Source organism: Capsicum annuum, chromosome 7 (assembly GCF_002878395.1).
Source record: "Capsicum annuum cultivar UCD-10X-F1 chromosome 7, UCD10Xv1.1, whole genome shotgun sequence".
Taxonomy (NCBI): domain Eukaryota; kingdom Viridiplantae; phylum Streptophyta; class Magnoliopsida; order Solanales; family Solanaceae; genus Capsicum; species Capsicum annuum.
This window is the reverse complement of record NC_061117.1, coordinates 182,544,003-182,565,522: the sequence shown is the minus strand read 5'-3', so window position 1 is coordinate 182,565,522 and position 21,520 is coordinate 182,544,003. Positions and strand designations below refer to the sequence as shown.

General features: G+C 32.9%; 1 long non-coding RNA gene across 5 annotated transcripts; it reads right to left on the bottom strand.

Moving 5' to 3' along the window:
* Nucleotides 1-392: 392 nt before the first annotated feature.
* Nucleotides 393-19,267, bottom strand: LOC124885652. 5 transcript variants are annotated; one of them, XR_007043019.1, is made up of 7 exons: nt 16,397-19,267; nt 13,994-14,471; nt 13,781-13,907; nt 13,416-13,696; nt 13,222-13,326; nt 8,857-10,024; nt 5,350-8,758 (listed from the first exon to the last, which is right to left on the bottom strand). It is a non-coding gene; the product is annotated as an uncharacterized LOC124885652 (long non-coding RNA). The 5 variants fall into 5 exon arrangements; XR_007043022.1 differs by lacking the exon at nt 5,350-8,758 and having other exon boundaries at nt 9,662-10,024; nt 16,397-18,605; nt 18,936-19,267; XR_007043018.1 differs by lacking the exons at nt 5,350-8,758; nt 8,857-10,024 and adding an exon at nt 393-781 and having other exon boundaries at nt 16,397-19,260.
* Between the last annotated feature and the right edge of the window lie 2,253 nt (nt 19,268-21,520).

The following is a 21,520-nucleotide window of genomic DNA, read 5'->3' as shown; positions in this document are numbered from 1 at the left end:
TTAATCACTCAGCACCTTATCAAGACCTAACCCTAGATCCCATAATTCAGATTAAAGGAATTTAGCTGCTCATGACGTAATAATTAAAGCAACTAGATGAATTCATACTTTGAAAGATAAGCTTACCACAAGATTAACAATAACTAGTGAATCTCATAGTAGATCACAACAGAAAATCCCAAAATAATGATTAAATTCTCTTCAAAATAATTGCTCTTTCAAGCCAAGAAGTTAGAGAGAGAAAATATCAAAGTATATGTCTCAAAACTCAAGGTTCGGCCTCTCCAAGAAAACCCTAAACAAGGCTTTAAATTGTTCACCCTAAATAAGGAAACAAAATAATAAAATTTCAGAAATACCTTGGATTAGGTGACGACATTTGTGATAGCCTATCAGGAAGCTGACGACTTATCACAAATGTCATCAACTCCTTCTTCAGTTTTGGCTCTTCCTGCTTAAGGCTGACGACAATCTTGATGACTTATCAGCTCCTTGACGACCTATCATAAAATGTCGTCAAGGCTCTACTTCAGTTCTCCTGTGCTGCCTTAGGCTGACGACATTCTTGACAGCTTATCAGACCCTTGACGACCTATCACAAAATGTCATGATAGCTTTAACTTACATCAATTCTCTATCTACTACTGACGATGAAGCAGATAGCTTATCACGGGGCTGATGACTTATCACAAATGGCGTCAGCCATACTTTTCTTCAGATTTCTTCAGATTTCAACTTCTTTGCTTCTATTCTTGTTGGTTCTCTATCATATCAGCTTCTACTGCAAAATCAAACATAATACAATCAAAAACGACAAAAGTTGCTTAAGACTTTGCAATTATTCTTAGCTAAAAGCCTCAAATGTGTTAGCATCTGCTCACACATTAACACCCTCAACTTAAAATAATTGATTGTCCTCAAGCAACTAAAACACAACATTATGATGCTTAACGAAGAGACACATAAGATACCTATGATAGTTGATCATCAATTTTAGTTCAAAACACATTACCCTCTCTATTTTTAATCACTTTAAACCCATCTGTGTATATCCATGAAGATCAATAATGTGACAAAAAGGAATCAAGATATGGCATCAACTTAGCAACAATAACCATGCCTATATACAAATTACACTACCCAAACAAGTAGACAACTAGCTATGCAACCGATGTGCCCTTACAACAAAGAAGCCCCTCCTCACTCATATATGAAATCAAGTATGTAAATGCAGGGATGGTCAAGAGACACTCACTCTCAATAAGAAGTTCCAGTCAATGTATGACAAATACCATAAGCTTGCCCTTATTTTCGTTACTGAAGCTTTCAAACAGTTAAGTTAGGATTACTATAGGACTTTTCTTCAGTTTGTAATATAGGCTTGGGGTTGGTATGATACACAAGGATATTTAAAGTAACTAAGCCTCCTTGGCACTACACTATTTTTTTTTTGGGGGGGGGGGGGGGGTCCCACTTATTAACCTTTACCTTATTTCTCCCTTTCTTGATTAAGCAAATTTAGGATGGGTGTGGTCATTTAATCAATCATTTTCTCTTTTGCATAACGTTTCTTTTCTCATTCTTTTTCTACCACACCCAACCTTGCATATATATATTTGTTTCATTACCCTTCTTCATACTCACTTTACATCACGCACTCCTATAATAGCCACCCTCAACTTAGGCTATTTGCCTAAGTTAAAGTGCACAATATCCAAGGAGGATTAGGGCCAAAACAGGTTTATTATGATACAAATGGGAAGGTGATAGGTATAATAAAAAGAATAGGCATTCATGCTCAAAATTAGGATCAAGGGATATTATTCACACATGGAAGGTCATTTAGGCTAAAAGTGGACTAATATCAACAACGGCCTATGATCCTTTCCTAACAGCTATCCTACAACCAAGACAAGACCAATCAGACAAGTTTTGGATTTAACACACAACGGGAACTAGGTAGCATCTCACACACACAGAACAAAGGTACATCACAAGCTACTACCCATTCAGTTCATGCAATTGTTAGCAGTGATTATCATGTCCCTAATACTAATGCCATAAAAGATTCATAATAGTCACATATAGATGCTCATCACACAATTACCAGATAGACAATTGAAGAGGTATTTATCATTCCAAGAAAAATCAACAAAAATATGTCAACTATCCTAGATACTTATTTTTCCCCCCAATTAACCAAAACACATCACAAAACAAACACAATACGCCTAAACATGCTGGCTCTACTAGGAACAAGACTCCGAAGAAAAGAGGCACGGCAATAAAAAACCCACAGAGGACATCAACATCCACAAGTAGCCCCACCCTCAACTTAAAATCATGCAATGTCCCCAATGCATCAAACCAAAACAAGATAGTTAGAAACATACCTGTGGCACCATAGGTGCGAAGATCTGATGTCAATCACATAATACGAATACAAACAACAAAATACCTTAGGTTGTCTCCCAAGAAGTGCCTAATTAAGTGTTGTGGCACGACTCAGTTATCTTGATTACTCAGACTTCATCAAGATACCTTGTTGATAATTATTTATTTCTCCACTTGGAGGATTTGAAATATCGACCCAACTTTTGATCAATACATCTTCGAGGTGCATTGGGCAAACGTACGGATACAATGACACTTTCTTTATCTCTCCACTTTGATGACTTGAATCTCTTCCCCAACTTTATATCAAATTTTTGGATAGGCTCATTAGGTGTTAATGAGATTATCAATAATCCACTTGATGCACATTGAATTTTTCCTTTACTGACCTTCAAGTGGGTGGTTTCATTTTGCTCTTTTTGAATGCCAAACTCTAAAATATAAGGATTATGTTCCTCATCCTCAAAACACCTCAGTTTCTTGGGAAGGTGGACATCCATCTCATCCACCAAGCACAATGTTGAAAAATGGTTCGAATGAGGTCTTCTCCTTAATTTTGGAGTTGCATCCTTCTGGGCATTGTCACCCCGAATTGGGATAGAGTCTTCAGAAGAGATTTGCCTGGTTTCTTCTTTTGCCTCTAGCACCATTTTCTTAATCTTGACATCATCCCTCATGGTTGGTTCAGTTGGTAGGAAAATCATCGAGGGTTTCTCAACATCAATCAAAACATTGATATAGGATGTTTGTTCCTCGTCTTCACACTCGTCCATTATGTTAAATGATTCCACAGACAAGGTATCATCTAACCATAGTGTGGAGAAGTTCTTTGAATGCTTGACCTCTATATCCATATCCTCTATCATTCTTCTTTCCTTGTTATTTTCCCTTATGTCTTGATGTATATCATGTATGATATCATTCATTATGTACACATAATCCAACATTATTTGAAGTATAGCTTTAATGACACTCTTTCTAGTGCTTCGTTCTTCTTGTTCTTGACCATAAGACCTATCAAAATCATAACAAAAACTAGAATTTAGGTTAGAATATCGGGGGGCATTTAGGAAATCAGTCCAATGTCCATCTTGACCACTACATAAAGAACAATCATACTCCTGGTAGGATGGAGATGGTGCACACATCAAGATAAGATTTCCAACCACCAAGCTCATGTTCATTCCACGATGCCATAGTAATAAGTAAATTAAAATAAAAATCTACCTAACACAAGAAATAAAAGAAAACTAAAAACAAATATTTACAAGTTTGAATTCAAGAAAGTAGTCTAAAATTCCAAAACAACTCAATACGCCAAATTATTCCCCGGCAACGGTACCATTTTTGATAACGCTCAAATTACACCTCTCAATGAGAATGTAGGCAATCGTGGTCAATATAAAACCCGACTAGGTTGGGGTCAAATCCCAAAGGGAACAATGTGAGTGGCGATTAAACTAATTTGAAACTATAGCTACAACTTAAATTCAAACCGATGATATAAAAAGATAAAATGGGGGTTTTTGATGATCAAAAAAATAATTTTTGGTTACGTTAGTTTCAGTGTTCGTAATCAAAAGTTTATGAAAAAACAAAATTATGTTCACTAGGGATTTTGGTACTTGACGGATGCTACTAGTGGTTCAGGATTCTCACGGTAGGTGGGACAACAAGTTATCTTTATCAAAGTTATGCTTAAATGTCTCTTGACCTACTTAAGCATTTAATTACCTAATTCTCTCAGACTTAGGGAATTTATATTCACTGCCCAGATTTTACCTCAGGTTAACCAACCTTGTTACAACGTTGATTATTAAACGGGGTATTTCTAAGTCCCTGTTGATAATTCACTTCCTACTATATTTGATTTCTTTCTCAAGCAAATCAAAGTAGGTTTTATCTATTATTTGCAACCAACAGACGTTAATTAAAACCTCAGAATTATCAAGAAGTTCTATCACCTTTCGAATCCTAATCAGTCAGCACCTTATCAAGACCTAACCCTAGATCCCATAATTCAGGTTAAAGAAATTTAGCTACTCATGACATAATAATTGAAGCAACTAGATGAATTCATACTTTGAAAGATAAACTTACCACAAGATGAATAATAACTAATGAATCTCATATTAGATAACAACAGAAAATTCCAAAATAATGAGTAAATTCTCTTCAAAATAATTGTTTTTTCAAGCCAAGAAGTTAGAGAGAGAAAATATCAAAGTATGTGTCTCAAAACTCAAGGTTTGGCCTTCCCAAGAAAACCCTAAATAAGGCTTTAAATAGTTCACCCTAAATAAGGAAACAAAATAATAAAATTTTAGAAATCCCTCAAATTAGGTGACGTCATTTGTGATAGCCTATCAGGAGGCCAACGAGTTATCATAAATGTCGTCAACTCCTTCTTCAGTTTTGGCTCTTCCTACTTAAGGCTGATGATAATCTTGATAACTTATTAGCTCCTTGATGACCTATCACAAAATATCATCAAGGCTCTACTTCAGTTCTCCTGTGCTGCCTTAGGATGACGACATTCTTGACAGCTTATCAAACCCTTGACGACCTATCACAAAATGTCATCATAGTTTTAAACTTAGGCCAATTCTCTATCTACTGCTGATGATGAAGTTGATAGCTTATAAGGGGGGCTGATGACTTATCACAAATGTCGTCAGCCACACTTTTCTTTAGATTTCTTCATATTTCAACTTTTTTACTTCCATTTTTATTGGTTCTCTATCATATCAGCTTCTATTGCAAAAGCAAACATAAAATAATTAAAAATAATAAAAGTTAGTTAAGACTTTGCAATTATTCTTAGTTAAAAGCCTCAAATGTATTAGCATCTGCTCACATATCATGAGACAATGTAACACATAGACGTATATATGGATCAGTACTTTGAGGATGTACTGAGTATATGGGGCTGAATGCATAAGTAAAAGTAATATATCAAATGTTAATAAAATTCATAGAATATGCATGTTGTATGTAATGACTCACATGGATGGAATAACTGAAAGTTAAAAATCATAAATCATGAATGATAAAACATACTGTGTAAATCTAGTGAGCCATCACATTTAAAGTCTAAAAGTTGTTCTTTTCTGAAAGCTGTATTGTGCTAAAACTGTTCTGCTATTCTTTCCTATTAGGGAGGTACTGTTAACAGACCTAAACCATGAGAGATATCATGGAGTCCAACGTCTCATTCCCCTAAGGAGAAAACCTTATGTTAGGAAGAGGTGTCATACTCTTTCCAAGGAGTATAACCTGAGCTAAGTGATCATATCTGTAACTGTCATCCATATAGAAATAGGAATATTGAATCTGTACCTACGTTTGCTTGTAGTTCTAGAAAAGTAGGATGCACTAAACCCACAGTTTTCGCTCGGTGCTAAATACTACTTCCTTTAATCTATATGCGCATTCTGAAGGAAATCCACTTTTTAAAAGTCATAATATTTTATACTGAAAGCTAACTGTGCATCTGTTCATTCAAAACTGAATGTAATTTGTAAAGTGGTTTTCATATCTTAGCTAAATATCAAAAGATCAAATCTTTATTCAAAGTTGTTTATAAACATATCATGGGATACTTAAAAGCATAATCATTCTTGAAATAGCAATATTTAACTAGGGCTTGATAAACCATGCTTCAAATTTATGTCAAAACATCATAACGTTCATGCTTGATAATGTAAGTATTCATAATTCAATTCAAATCTGAAAAATACAATCATACGCATCAATTTACGAAAGTAGACATGTAATTCAACATCAAAAACACTTAAAACATCATAATCTTCAAATAGCAATAAATGGGTATGAACCTAAATTGAAATTTATTTAAAGTCATGTAAATTTGTAATTTAAAACTAGTTTTGGACATAAGGATGAAAGATTTATCCTTGTTCAAATCCCACATACCTTAATTGATGAAATTAAATAAAAAACTTGATCTAGAATTCCTAATTGTGCTTTTGAAGATAACCTCTTAAAGTTCTTGGATTGGAAATCTTTAATTTTGAGCTATCTTAAAAATAAAATGGAGGAAATTTGATTTCTTGGAGGTTAAGTTTTGAGGTTTAAGGTTTTCTTGAGAGAGGATTGATGAAAAGTGAGCTTAGAATAGGTTTAATTTTGTGTTATTCATGACTTAGGGCTTGGGAATTGACTAAATTGCCCTTTTAAAATTTAACTCAAAAATTGGAAAATTCCAGATTTGGCCACCCACCACGACGTGCCACTATCGTGTGGTTCACTGGAAAAGGAACGAGCTTGATTTTGCCCATCAATGCGACACGGGGCTATCACGTTGGATAACTGGAAAAGGGACGAGTCCCATTTTGTCCATCGCTGCGATGCACTAAAATTGCATTGCCTCACTGGAAAAAAGATGAGTAGGAACTATACTTTCAATGCGATGCAACATATTCACGGTTCTCCACTAGATTTTGACAATTACGAAACCGTCCTACACCGCGATGCGGTGCCTGTCAAAATGCCATACTATTTTACTAAAAATGTCATAACTTTTCAACCGAGCATTGGATTAAGGCAAAATTGGTATCTCTGGAAAGATGAGTCAATTACCTATACATTGGTGGGTCTAGGTCTTGAAAATTCTACACGTACCAAGAGTTATTCATTTTTTAAGCTAACTCTTGACTAAGCATGTACCAAGTGCTTAGTCATTGTTAAAGTTCCAACCATAGGATAAACTTTGTCTTAGCATCTGACCCTGTGTCATAAGTAATCTACTCCATGCCACTTGAGGGTATTGTGGTAACATACTCAAATAGTACTTTTTAATGCAGAAGCTTGTAGGTCCACTAATGGCTTGTAGCTTTGTCTGGACAATGCCCACACCATTTAGCCATTTTTTTGCCTCGGGGATTTTCCTTACTAACCAACTAGCTTATTTTGGAACCTGTAGAGTATCCAGATTATTGTTTTTTATGTATTAGGTACGTATCCAAATTACCCTCAGCCTATATTGCTTTTCTTCAATTGCTCATAACAGTTTACAAATTGCAGCTTTATTCTACCTGATTATCTCAATCACATTAAGTCCTCCTACTCTTTGTGAAATGCATATTGTCTCCCAAGCAATCAAAGCTCTTCTAGAACACTCATTACTACATGTCCATAAGAATAACCTACAGACTGTACTAAGCAGTGTTAAGATCTTTTAAGGCAAGAGAAAAATTTGAGCCCAGTAAGTTTGTATTTCAAATAACACACTTTTTCTTAGTCGTAGTCTTCCACTATAGGAGAGGAGTTTAGATGACCAGCACTTTACCCTTGCCATCATTTTTTCCATAATTAGCATGTATTGTTGGACTGATAACTTCCTAGTTGAGAGAGGCACCCCTAAGTAATTAAATGACAAAGTACCTAAGGTCATTCCCAAATCAGCTAGTATTTTCTCCTTGAAAGCAATGTCCACTCCTGCAATGTACAATGAACTTTTTTCTAAATTGGCCCGAAATCCTAAACCAGTAGAAAACTGGTTGAATGTACTGAATAATTGTTTGATTGTTATCTCATCAACCCCGCAACACATTAACATATCATCAGCAAAGCATATGTGTATGATTCTCAGCTACTCACACCTTGGATGATAGTTGAATTGTGGCTTCTTTCTCAGTTACTGCAGATTCGTATTTAGTTATTCCATAGCTAGGACAAATTGGGTCCCCTTTCTTAAGTCCTTTTTATACTTGAAAAGGTGGTGTCAATCCCCCATTTAAGATTATACTGTACTATATTGTGGAGATATATTCCATTATCAGCTCAGCTAGTTTAGTAGGGATACCAAACTCTAACAACACCATTCTTAGAAATAGCCATTCTATAGAGTCATAGGCCTTTCTGCTATCAACTTTGATAGTGCATCTGGCTGCCACTCCCTTCTGTAAGTAACCTTTCACTAATTTATGCGCTATTACAACATTGTCTAAGATACTTCTTCCTTCAATAAAAGTTGACTAGGCTAGGCTGACCAGTTTATCTACTACAGTTTTGAGTCTGTTGATGAGGATTATGGCAATCACCTTATATATAGTAGTGCAAGTAATAGTGTTAGCATTAATGTTTTTCAACATTTTACCATTTTCAAAGAACTACAACACTCCTGCAGTCACCTCTTCTCCTATAATAGGCAAATAAGCTTTGAAATTTTTTGCATTAAATCTATCAATACCTGGACTTTTATCCACTGGCAGGTCATTGATAGCTTTTTCTACATCCAATATTGTCACTGGTAGTAAGAGGTCTTGTTGTTGAAGTACTGTTATGCATGGTCCTTCCCTTGGGATCTCTAAGTCCATATAAGGCATTGTTGTTGCTGATGTGCCTAGCAAATTTTGAAAGAACTGTATAAAGTCTTGTTGTATTTGTATCGGGTCGGTAAGTTTTGCTCCTTGTTCAGTGTAGATGGAAGAAATATTGTACCTTTCTTTCATATGTGCAAAGAAGTATTTGGAGTTCTTATCCCCACATTTAACTAGGTTGCTCTAGATTTCTGTCTCAGTATCCTCTCATTTACTTCCTCCTATTTCTCTAAGTCTTGTAAGATGACTTTCTCCTTGGAAATGAGCATAGAGTTAAACATGTTAGTTGTCATATCCTCCTGCACCTCAAGTAATTGTTCTCTAAGCATGTTTAGCTTCAGTTCAATTTTGGAGCATTCTTTATTCATCTGTCGTGCTTGGTGAGCCACTAGTTATAGTTTCTTCTACACTTTGTACATTATATGACCTTGTACATTTTCCTTCCACACACTTGCCATTATTTCCTTAAACTTCTCCCGATGTAGCCGGACATTCAATAGTCGAAAAGGCCTCTCCAAATGTGATGGAGTGGTTTTAGTAATCAACACCACTGGAGAATGATCAGAACATTCAGGTGCTGAATATTCTGCCTCAATATAATGGTATTCTTGGAACCAAGCTCTGTTACCAAAAACACAGTCGATATGAGAGTATATTCTAGCTTCACCACTCCTTTTGTTGCACCATGTCATTGTCCTACCTCTGCTTAGCACCCATTTATGTATGATTCTTAAATGGTCCAAAACAAAATATTTAATACTTGCATCCTCAATAAAACTACCAATCATCAGGGTCAGAATAACTTTCATTTATGTTATCAGGATTATCACTTTATGTTATCAGGATTATCACTTTCATTTACATCGTTAGAGTCATCATCACTTTCATTCTCATAAGCTTGGTTGTCTTCTTGAGATGGGCGTTCATAATTTAAAGATAATTTCTTGTATACATGCTTCATCAACAATTCTAATTCCTTTCTCATCCTCTTATTTTTGTTTCACTCATTCTGCAACTAAGCATACAAATCAGTATTTGAATCATCAACCTGAGAATTAATCATCTCATCAATTTTTTTTGGCAAAGTTGATGGTGAATTGTTAGTTGCCTTTACACTTCGAACCAGGGAGCCAAGACCTTTGACTCTTTTTTTTTCTTTCCACCAACAGATTACACCCAGATATCTATTTCACTTAACTAGCAAGCTGACTAGCTGAATTAGTTTCTCCATCCACAACTGATGCACTTTGAGCAGCTAATATTTCTTGTTTCTTTCTTTCAAACTCATTCTGCATTAGGATATGTTAAGTCAAACCATAAAAAGTGCTAAAAAATCTATTATTAGCATAAATTATATTATATTATAGACTAACTTCTAATTTTCATAGCACTTAAGCAATAGTAAATCATTGTACCACATGACAACAACAGAGATTTGTATATTTTTTAATATGTACCAGATGACAACAACAGTGATTAGTCTATGTTGACAACAACATAGACCAGTAGCCCAGCTTACAACAACAAAGATTTGTAAAATCAGCATTGAACCAGAAAACAACAACAAAGATTTATATGTCATTGAACCAGATGACAACAACAGTAAATCTGGAAATAAAGAGAGGCACACTGTTACAACAACAATAGAGATATTTGTATATCATTGAACCAGATGACAACAACAGTAAACCTGGAAATAAAGAGAGGCACACTGTTACAACAACAACAGAGATTATAGCTCATTGAACCAGTCACTGATAAAGAGATCCTTGATAGTTTTAATGTCACTGGGGGTGAAAAATTTCCCAACATAGATAGTTATAATTCAGTTTTTCTTAAAAAGGCATCGAATCATAAAGGAAGACATACTGGAGACAGTTATAGAATTTTTTATAACTGCTAAGATGGCTAAACTTGTTAACTGCACAGTGATAAATCTACATGTGGAGGAAGCTCTTATCTTCCAGCCATTATCTAGAGCTCATATAATTGAAATCTACTATATCAATTTTGACAATTACTGGAATTAACTTTCTCATTATTTAGCTAATTTGCAAATGCTTTTGTTTTTATGAGCATTAAGGTTTGACATTTTATTGATCCAAATCCCTATGAATTTAATGGATAAAATGCAAACTAGTTCTTATTGCACTCTTCATGTTCTCAGAGTTTTCTTGGCACCATTGCCAAGCTAGAGGACTTACGACAATGTTCCTCAGCCATATGTTATCCTTTGTTACTTACAAAGAACCACAAAAAGGTGTCTTCTAATAGCAGAAGGCTATGGTATTTTAGACACTGCCTATGGGTAACATGCCATTTACCGACTTCTTAGAAATTTTATAGTTCTAGTCTCCTACCAAATATCTTCCAAATACTCTTTTCAAATGTTTACTTATTTAAGGTACAAAGATACACCTGGTATATGGACAAATAAACAAGTTGAGGCTTGGAAACCAATTGTAAGTGCAGTCCACGCCAAAGAAGGAATCTTCTTTTGTCAACTTTGGCATACAGGGAGGCTTTCCAGCAAAGGTAACTGACTCTATATAGTCACATTGGCATTTGGGAGAACTATCTCATTATGTGTGCTGCTTATCTGACTCTTTACCACAAATTCTCAACCCGATGAACAGACTCCCATATCTTGCATTGACAAGCCATCTAAACCTCAATTTTATTCAGATGGCCGGGATGTTGCATAATTTCCACAACCTCAGTGGTTGAGGACAGATGAAATTCCTCAAATTTTTAATGATTTCGTCTGGCTGCTAAAAATGCAATTGAAGATGGTAAAATTTTCTTGATGTTCTTTCTCTTATGAAAGGAAGTTGTTTCTGTTTAAAATTCTAGATTAGAAATTTTTTTATCCATATTTACCATATGCAATAGCTGAATAGTATCTTAAAAGAAAAGAAAAAAAGAAAAAAAAAGTCAACAAGTACTAATATGGATCGGGAATTTGAAAGCTAAGAATGAAAGCACATGCATAAGCTGAATTTCTATTCTGATACTGGTATATATTATGTGAGAAGAGGTTAAATTTTGTCACATAAGTAAACTGCATAGTGTCCTGTTGCTAAAGAAGCCCAATATAGAGATGTTGCTAATGATCTCATACTTAATGGTGCTTCTGAGAAACAGAATTCTAGTAGTCCAGCTAGAGTGAAAAGATCAGCTGATCCAAGAAACAAGTACTAAAATGCGATCCAAAAGAACGTAATAGGTAATGGCTTGGCAAAGTCAAGTAGTCCCAAGTAGCAGTTAACAATTATAGACATGTATATAGGAAGCCAAACTACTATGAAAGTGATCATAAGTCACTGACATATATTACCATATGCAAATAGTGCATGGAACCTCATCCTATTTCTTATTGGTCAACCCTCGATAATGTTGAGCCATATAAATAACTAGTACATATTTCTGACACTAGTTTCGGCTTTTAGTAATGAAATCTTTTAACTTATTAACAAAAATTAATGGCTAACTAACCTCTACTTAGGGAAGGTACGGTGGTTTTAGGAAAATCCTTGTATAGACTCAAAGTTTATGGTGAACATATCTATATATCTTTTATATTTGATATAGAATGATTTCTTTCAAGTACTAACTAAAGAAGTTTTCTTGATACTGTCATATGGTTTCTCTAGATTAATAATATTATGTGAAAATGCATCTTCCTCTCCCACAGATTTTCGTACATTTTCTCTACAAAAATGTAGTCTTTGTTGTAAGCTTTTAAGCATACACCCAGATGAACTCCCTGTCATCCTTGTAATATCACTAATTTAAGGGTGTATCATGCTTTCTCAAAGTTCCATCATATGAAGCATAAGTACAGCATCTCTGAGGTACTTTCAAACACTTATAAGGATGCCATCTACATCACTTGGTTTTCTAGCCATCATATTATTTGACACTCATTTGACTTTAGAGTTAAGGAGGAGATAAGGTACATCTAAGATTACACGAAACAGAGTTGATCCCAAATATCTCAAGACAAAAGAGGAGCAATAATACATATAAACCATACAGTTCTTGGTTATTATTATTATACTTACACTACTGTTGTTTACTAGTAGTCCTTTTAATTGGTGGAGACTCGCATGTCAATGCTCTAACGGTGTGATTTATAGGATTGATAGTTTAATACCCATAATTTGCCTTAACTTACAACTTATTTACCAGTATTAAAAGGAAGCTGGTCCCAATTAAATAGAAAAAATACAGAGGATTCATTGCTAGGAATTTCGGGTAACTTTCTGTATTACTTAAGGTTATCGGTGAAGTCGATCCAACTCGTTTTGCATTGATGCCTAGCTCATCGATTCTATCTAAAGTGAAATGCAGTATCAACACCACAACAACAATGAAAATGCAGAACAACAACATCGCTTATAAATGCAGTAGAATGTACAACAAAATGGCAACACCACAAGATTGAAATGAACTCAACTAGTAAACAGAGTAAATGAACACTTACATAAGTAGATTCAGCTTTCTCATTTACCCAACTTTTATCACTTTTCTTGCGATGAGTTCGAAAATAAAATTCTGAAACAGAAGGATCTTTTCCAGTAGCTTCTTTCTATATTAAAAAAAACATATGTATATTATCAACATTGAATATGATATTATTTTCTTCATATAAATATATTTAAAAAGATTTATAATTACCATTCTCTCATAGATCAATCGCTAAGGCACACAACCATATGTATGAAGTGATGCACCGGCATTTGAATCACGATTGTTTTTATTTCATTCAGACTTTGTTTTGAACTCATCAGACTCCCAATACACCTTCATCTCCTTGAATACTGCATCTCCCATCCAATGTGGTTTTAGAGGAATTTTTTTCTAACATCTTGAAAAAGTTGGGTCATTTTTTAAGATGCCCTTTTATTAAAATTAGACCATATAGCATCATTATAGTGAGGAAACCACTTACATTTCTTCTGCATATATCAAATGAATATCATATTAGCTATATAGTCCCACAATTATATTTATACATGAATCAGAATGTATGAATTTTTTACCTTGAATTCCTCAAACCACATCTCGCGAGTAGACTCTAGAAACTTCTTCCATGAAGGTCTAGCCAATTCAAACTTACTTCGAATGCAATTATTAATACCATCAATAACTACCTTCTGTAGAACAAACCTACATAACATATAGTAGTTATCAAACATGTTCACATATAAATAGTCCACTAAAGTATATGTATTATTAAACATTAGTTGTATTACCCATCCCCTTCAGGTACTATCCATATTTGATCATCATCGTCTACATTGTCAACTATATTAGATGAGGTGGCTGGAGTCCTATTGGTCGGTGGTGACATTAATGCTTTAGAATCTTGATTTGTAGGTTGGAGCCGATTAGATCAAGGTAGAGATTCAATAATAGCAGGCTAGGGTTGGTTGATCCCAAGATCAGGTTAAGACTCATTTACATGAAGTGGACTAGTATGGGAATAGAAGGGTTGTGATGGTATTATGGGAGGCACAACATTGTTATAAGTCTAGGATTGATTGACTTTAGGATTTGCTTGATGTGAGGAAGAGTTATTCACATAAGGTGAACCGGTATGAGATTGAAGGGATCCCGATAGAATTAAGGGAGGCAATTGAACTGTTTGTCACTCTATTGTCTGTTGTTTTTACTTGACTTCTCTCCTTTTGCATTATGCAATCCAGCTCTTTTAGATCCTACACCTAGCATCTGCAGCAAATAAAGAATACAAATATAATATATTAGCGATGTAATTAATGAACAACACATGAATAAAGGTGATCAACAAACATTTTGAGTATCAATATCCATCCCAAACTAATGATGTAGTAGATATGATTTGACAGGCAGTTTCAAGAAAGGTATCATCGATACACCTGAAGGATCACCATAACAACAGACACCACAGGTTGTAGCTTTTCCTCAAAGACTAGAGTTTGTGATTATTTATGTGAATTGAAACATTCATCCTGTAGTTGATGGGACAAGCCCCCAACTAACTCCAACTACTAAAACTGTACTACTGAACTGAAATACTGAAGAAAATAATTATGTCCTATAACTATGATGACTCACCACTAACTCTGACTACTGAAAAACTGATCTGCTAAGGGTGCTTAGGAGTCCGTGCGTTTGAACCTATGATATAAGACATCATAGTGCAAGAGAAAGTATGAGTCAGTACTTTGAATGTACTAGTATGCTAGGTGAGGTAGGCTGAAATGTATGGGTTCAAATGCATGAACAGTACTGACTGAATGACATAAGTATAATCGGATGAGAGTACATGCATAAATCATAAACTATAACTGAGATCGTGATAGTACTGAATACTAAATCTGAATACTGATTAACTAATATCTAAGTTTACTGATACTTTACTATTGATAATTGAATGATTATATCTGATAGTCCTAATTCTGTGGAACTATACTGAGTTCCGTACTGAACTGAGTAACTGTGTCTGATAGTTCTGAATCTGTAGAATTGAACTGAGTTCTATACTGAGACTGAATCTGAAACTGAGACTATGGGAGATAATCATCTAACTGACATGCCCCTTTCTGAATAGATTGGGGTCCAACCTATAACCCAGTTGGAAGGGTGTCAGTACCGTACCACGGGTAAAGTCAACTGTGAGTTAACCCTCTCTGACAGGAAGCTCTTTCGTCAACCATCGGTGGCATGAAAACTCGAATGAGATGTATCAACCCTCATAATATCTGGCAGGAAGATATCTCAACCTACGATCGTTACGTAATTCTGTAACGCATAGGATTGCTACTAAGGGTCAAACCCTTTGCTTACAGGAATGCCCCCATCCCTGGGTTAATCGGTGCTGAATCCTACTCTCATCTAAATAGACACTGATTGATTTTTTAGTTCATACTGGGATTGACTGAACTGTTACTGATTATACTGTCTAACAAAACTGAATTGAGTTCACTGAGTTTCGTTGACTGATGGAATACTACTAAATTTTGTTAACTGGCTGAATTTACTGAGGTCTGAACTAAATATTGAACTGGGACTAGACTGATACTGAGTCTACTGAGTTTCCCTGAGTCATGTAACTGGCTTAGAATACTACTGATCGTGACAGGACTGAGATTATTCTTTAACTGACAGTGGCTCTAGGCAAACAGCTAAATTGTCGGGTATTAAATACCCCTAGGACTCGATAGCATGAAAATAAAGCATAACATGATCTTGTATAGCATAAAAATGCACACTTGTTCATAATGTATCTTTAGAGAAATTTTACCAAACACTTGCATGGTATAACTTGCACATAAGCTAGCATGATATGATTTCTTTCCCTTATTAGTTCACATGAACAATTCATCAACCACTTGGTGAGCATAAAAAATGCACATAATAAGTGAGCATCATGATTCACTTCCAATTTCATAATTCCAATGGGTTTAACATGGATTCATACGAATCTACACACATAATAATCAGTTCCACATGAAACGTATAATAAATCATGAAATAAAAATCTAATTCAAATAATAATCATGAATACACTTGCATTCCAATCATGGAAATCATAAATTCCAACTACTTGAAGTTTAAAAGAGTTTCTTGGACTCCAAGGGTGGAAGGAACCCTTGGATGAGCACTTCACATACCTTAGTTGGCGAATTCTTGAAGAATAATGGTGGAAACCTTGAGTCTTGGATCTTGAATGTGATGAACTAGGGTTTGTTCTTGATAAATTCTAAAGAGAATGAGTATATTTTGCCTCTTGGACGTCTTAATGATATATTTTGGGGGCTCATATAAGGTGGAAAAAAGATCCATTTACCCCTTTGAACGCGGGTTTAAAAGACTGAAAATTGAATCATCGACGCGCAGACCAACGTGCCGTGTCGTTTGCATCAATGCGATAGCCAACGCTTCGCGTCGAGTCCACATCGGTTCACTAAAAATTGCCACTGGGAGCCAAGAAAAATATTGATCAACGCGATGGCCGACGTGCCGCGTCGAGATCGCGCAGATATACTGTTTTGGATTCCCAAAAGTGGTTCAAACGAGGTCCAAAAAATTTGAAACTCGTCTGAGAACTCCTACTGACATTTCTGATCATGAATCAACCTAAAGATTGACATTTTAAGGTCATACAGGTCGTGAAATAGAGTTGCCAACTTATGAAGGCCAAAATAATACTAAGTCTGAATACTTAGCTAGAATTTTTCAAGTCTGGGACCCCTTAGCAAACTTAAAAGACTGAGTTGAGTTTCGGATTTTGCGGGGTCTTGCAACTACTTCCATCAACCTCTTCACCATCAGCTTGGTCATCAAACAATCAATTGGGTCATCCTCTATACTTGCACTAACACGTGATTGCTCCTTTTGGTAAGCAACTTCCAAATTGTATCTTGTATCTACAGCTCCTCTTGGCTTTGTCTTTATAACTACCCACCAATCAGCCTTATTTTCTTTTCTTTCAGATGATTTGCATAATAAACTTGAGTTACAATTTGTAGAAAGATAAAAGGGTCAAATTTAGAATATCTTCCCCTTTTTCGAACCTCGACAATACCAAATTGACAATCAACTTTCATGCCATGTTTTGAGGAATCAAACCAATCACAATAAAATAAAACTAACTTCATAAATGATGTCATTGGACATTCAAATTCGATAATCTCCTTAAGAACACCATAATATTTACTTGTAATGTCATCTTGTCCAACGCTACTAACACACATCCCACTGTTATATGTACTTTTTCCTTCACCCTAAGAAGAAGTATGAAACTTGTATCCATTCACAAAAATAAATAGGCCAAGACTTTGTCTTTCTTAATGGTCCCATTGCTAAGATTTGCAAATATGGATTCTGCAACATCTCTTCTACATTACTATACTACAACAAAAGGCATCTATAAGTGCATAATATGTCGTGGCTAAATATGAAAAGTTTCACAGCTAAATACTTTAGCCATATTTTTTTCTTTCGTAGCATTCACAGCAAGAAGTAGCATAACTAAATTATATTGTAACTGTGACGGTAAAAGAATTTTTCTATGAAATATATTCTTATAGCAAATAAATTTATTCTTTACCACGATAAATAGAATCTACAGTAAACTTTTATATATATATATATATAGCCACAATGTATTCTATTGTGGCAAAAGTTTTATTTATTTGAAAGTTTTATTTATTTGCTATAAAAATTTAAAAGTTATGGCTATTTAATATTTTAGTTTCATGATACATTTAGCTATGCCAGACCCCATTATGTGGGAATACACTTGGCTTGTTGTTATTGTATACATTTAGCTATGAGTTCAAAAATCTATAGCTATAAATTAGAGTATATGGCACAAATATTTTTGTACATAATTAAAAATTTATTCATTTTGCCACGAAATATATAAGTTATAGCTACTTTTTAATTGTCTTTAAAAAGAGAAAATATATCGTTATATTTTTTTTTATACAATTATCTAGGCTTTAGCCAACAACTATAAAAATTCATTGCTAAAAATTGAAGAATATTTTTATAAATATTATTAATTGCTAAAATTAAAAAAAAAAAAGAACAATTTCATTACTATAAATTAAAGAATTTTCTACAAATTTTGTCAATAAAAAAATTACATAATATAACTATAAATTTATTTTGGGGATTCTAACACAATTGTCAAATTACGTACAATTGCATTTTACAATTTTCAGAATAATCACAATATACAATTCTTTTGAGACACCATCTTATTTGAGTTCAAAGCAGCATAATCTTCTACTCTCTCTTTTTTTTAGTCTTCAATTGCACCTCAACTTGATCAACATACATCCTAATTTGTCATTTATATGCTCTAATTTCAGCCTATCAATTATAGTAAAGTAATTTAGCATCAACAAAATCTAGACATATCAATTATATATGCATGTGTATGTATATGTATAGTATTTCAAGGAGAAAAAGTATATGATTTAGGTAATTTTTTTACAAAAAAAAACTTTAAAACAAAAATACGAAAAATACAAAGCAACCAAATAAGTAAACAAACCTTTAGACGTTTTAAACTTTGTAAAACTTGTAGATATTGCTTTTAAATTTTAATAAACTTTGTAAAACTTGTAGATATTGCTTTTAAATTTTAATACAACAACGAAAATATATCTAGTGTAATTTCATAAACAGAAAAAATATTACCTTAAAATTTAAAAATACATCACAATTCAATGCAATACTTATATGCTACTTGGAGAAGTTCACGTTGTAAAATCTACAAAAATAAATTAATCAGCAATATTTTATAAGAATTTCAAATCAAATAAAAACGAAGAAGAGAAAGGGTAAGAGGCGCAGAGAAAGGGAGCGGGGGGATGAGATCTGACTTTGTGTTTGTTAAGTAGAAGGGAGAAGTAGGATATTTAATTAGGTTTGGGGAGATTTGAGGTTTAATACAAATTGAAAAGTGTGTGGCGGCAGGAAGAATATATTGGCCATTGCTTTTCCCTAACCTAATTATACTAATATAGGAGTATATGTTATGTTTAATAATTCTTTACAAATGCTATTAGTGTAACTATAATGAATATAATATTTGCACCCACAAACAAAAACGAATATAGCGAAAAAGATTATATAATGAAAAAAAATACTTTACTTTAAGTTAAATAAAATAAACAATTATTTATGTGAAAAAATATTATTCTAAAATATACTTTTCTTTTCAACTTTAGTGGTACTCAATTATATTGTTAGTTTTGTTATCTACTTTTAAATAAATTTTTAATTTAATAAGTAATGTTTAGTTATATTTATGATTATTCTTAATTTTGATGTGTCTGCTTTAGCTGGTTCAACTGTTATTTTATTATATCATCCCTAGTTAATTATTATAAGTCATTTAAGTATTTAAAATTATTATTAAAAAATTAGTATAAAGTCATCTAATGTTTAAAAAATTAATAGTATTTAATGTTAAATTAATTTGACGTCTTATATGAGATTCACTTAATTTTCTTGCACAAGTATTTTTTATAATAATTTTGTTATATCACTTCTAATTAGTTATTATAATTCATTCAAGACATGTCTACTTCACTGCTTCAATAGTGATTTTACTATATCACCCCTAATTAATTATTATGGTCATCTAAGCATTGTGTCACTTAAATTGGTAGAAGAAAAAGTATTACAAATCACAGTAATTAAAAACTTAAATTATTTTTTAAATATGATTGACTATCAATGCCACAAAATTTGAAACAAGGAAAATAGCATATATTATTTGAAATTTACATAAAATATATTATAAATTACAATATTTAACAACTTAAAACAAATTTAAAAAATTAATCTATTATATATTTCAAAAAATACGTAAAAAATATTATAGATTAATAATTAACAACTTAAAAAATTTTAAAAATATAAAATATTTGATTGACTCTCAAAATTATACCAGTCACTTAAATTAGAATAGTTAAAAAATTATAAAGATATAAAATATTTGGTTGACTCCAGAAATTATATCAGTGCACTTAAATTGAAATAAAAAAGGTATTATAAATCTCAATAATTAAAAAAATTAATTATTTTTAAAATATAATTGACTATTGATTATCTAAATTTTATTTATGTCACATAAATTGAGACTAAAAAATAATATATATTGGGCCCATGCTAGCACAGGCCTTTGACATATATATATACTAGTGTAACCGCATGTGCTTCGCACGTGTAATATTTAATTATTTAAAATTAAATAATTTTATCTATTACGCAGATTTTTAATAAACTGTAAAAACTCCAATCACTTTTCAAAAATCTTTCACACTCTAACATAATATGTAAACATAAATATATACACATATATGTTTTACCAGTTCCAAGTGGTTAATGGATTATCACTTTTGCGTTTGCGTACATCTTTCCCTTGTTGTCACAGGCTAAGAGAGACGCATCAATTTGAACCATATTTGTGTTACGATTATTTTTCTTTTTATATATATATTTAAAACCTTTCCTTATTATTAAAGTCAAATCTTTACAAATTTATTGATTACATTCTATTACGTACTTAAAACATTTAAAAATCTGAAACTTCTTAATTTTTTCTTATCCTAATAGTTTTATATTTATTTATAGATTTTTCAAATCTTCTTAAAATCAAATTTAGATGATTTAGAATTCTTAAACTAATAGAAAAAGTATCAGTTGCCATCAATTTTGCTGACTTCTAATAAGGAAAAGTTTAACTATAAATATATTTAATTAATTTTCAACTCTTAAATTAGAAAAAAAAAATATAGAAAATCTGGTGTATTCTAATAAGGAAAAGTTTTTACCATAAATATATTTAATTAATTTTCAACTTTTAAATATTAGGAAGAAATAGTGAAAAAGACGATTTTGTCTAAAGCAAGGACTTTTAATGAAGGACAAAAAGTTCAATTCTCGTTTTTAAGAATCTTCACACTCTTAATGTTATATATATATATATATATATATATGCTAGTCTTAGCATACGCGTTCCACGCGTGTAATTTGCTTCAATGAGTTCAATTTTATAAAATTACTTTGATGTCTATTTTTTGACAAGAATCAATTTGTAGTTGACTAATAAATTTAGAAACAAAACAACTATTAGTATTTGACTAACTTTAAATATTTGACAAAGTCTTAAAAAGTACGAAGATCCATTAACAAAAGTTACAGCTTTAGCTCATAAATTTCTATAACAAAAATATATTTGTGAACCTAGAAAATAACTAAAGTTGAAAGTGAAT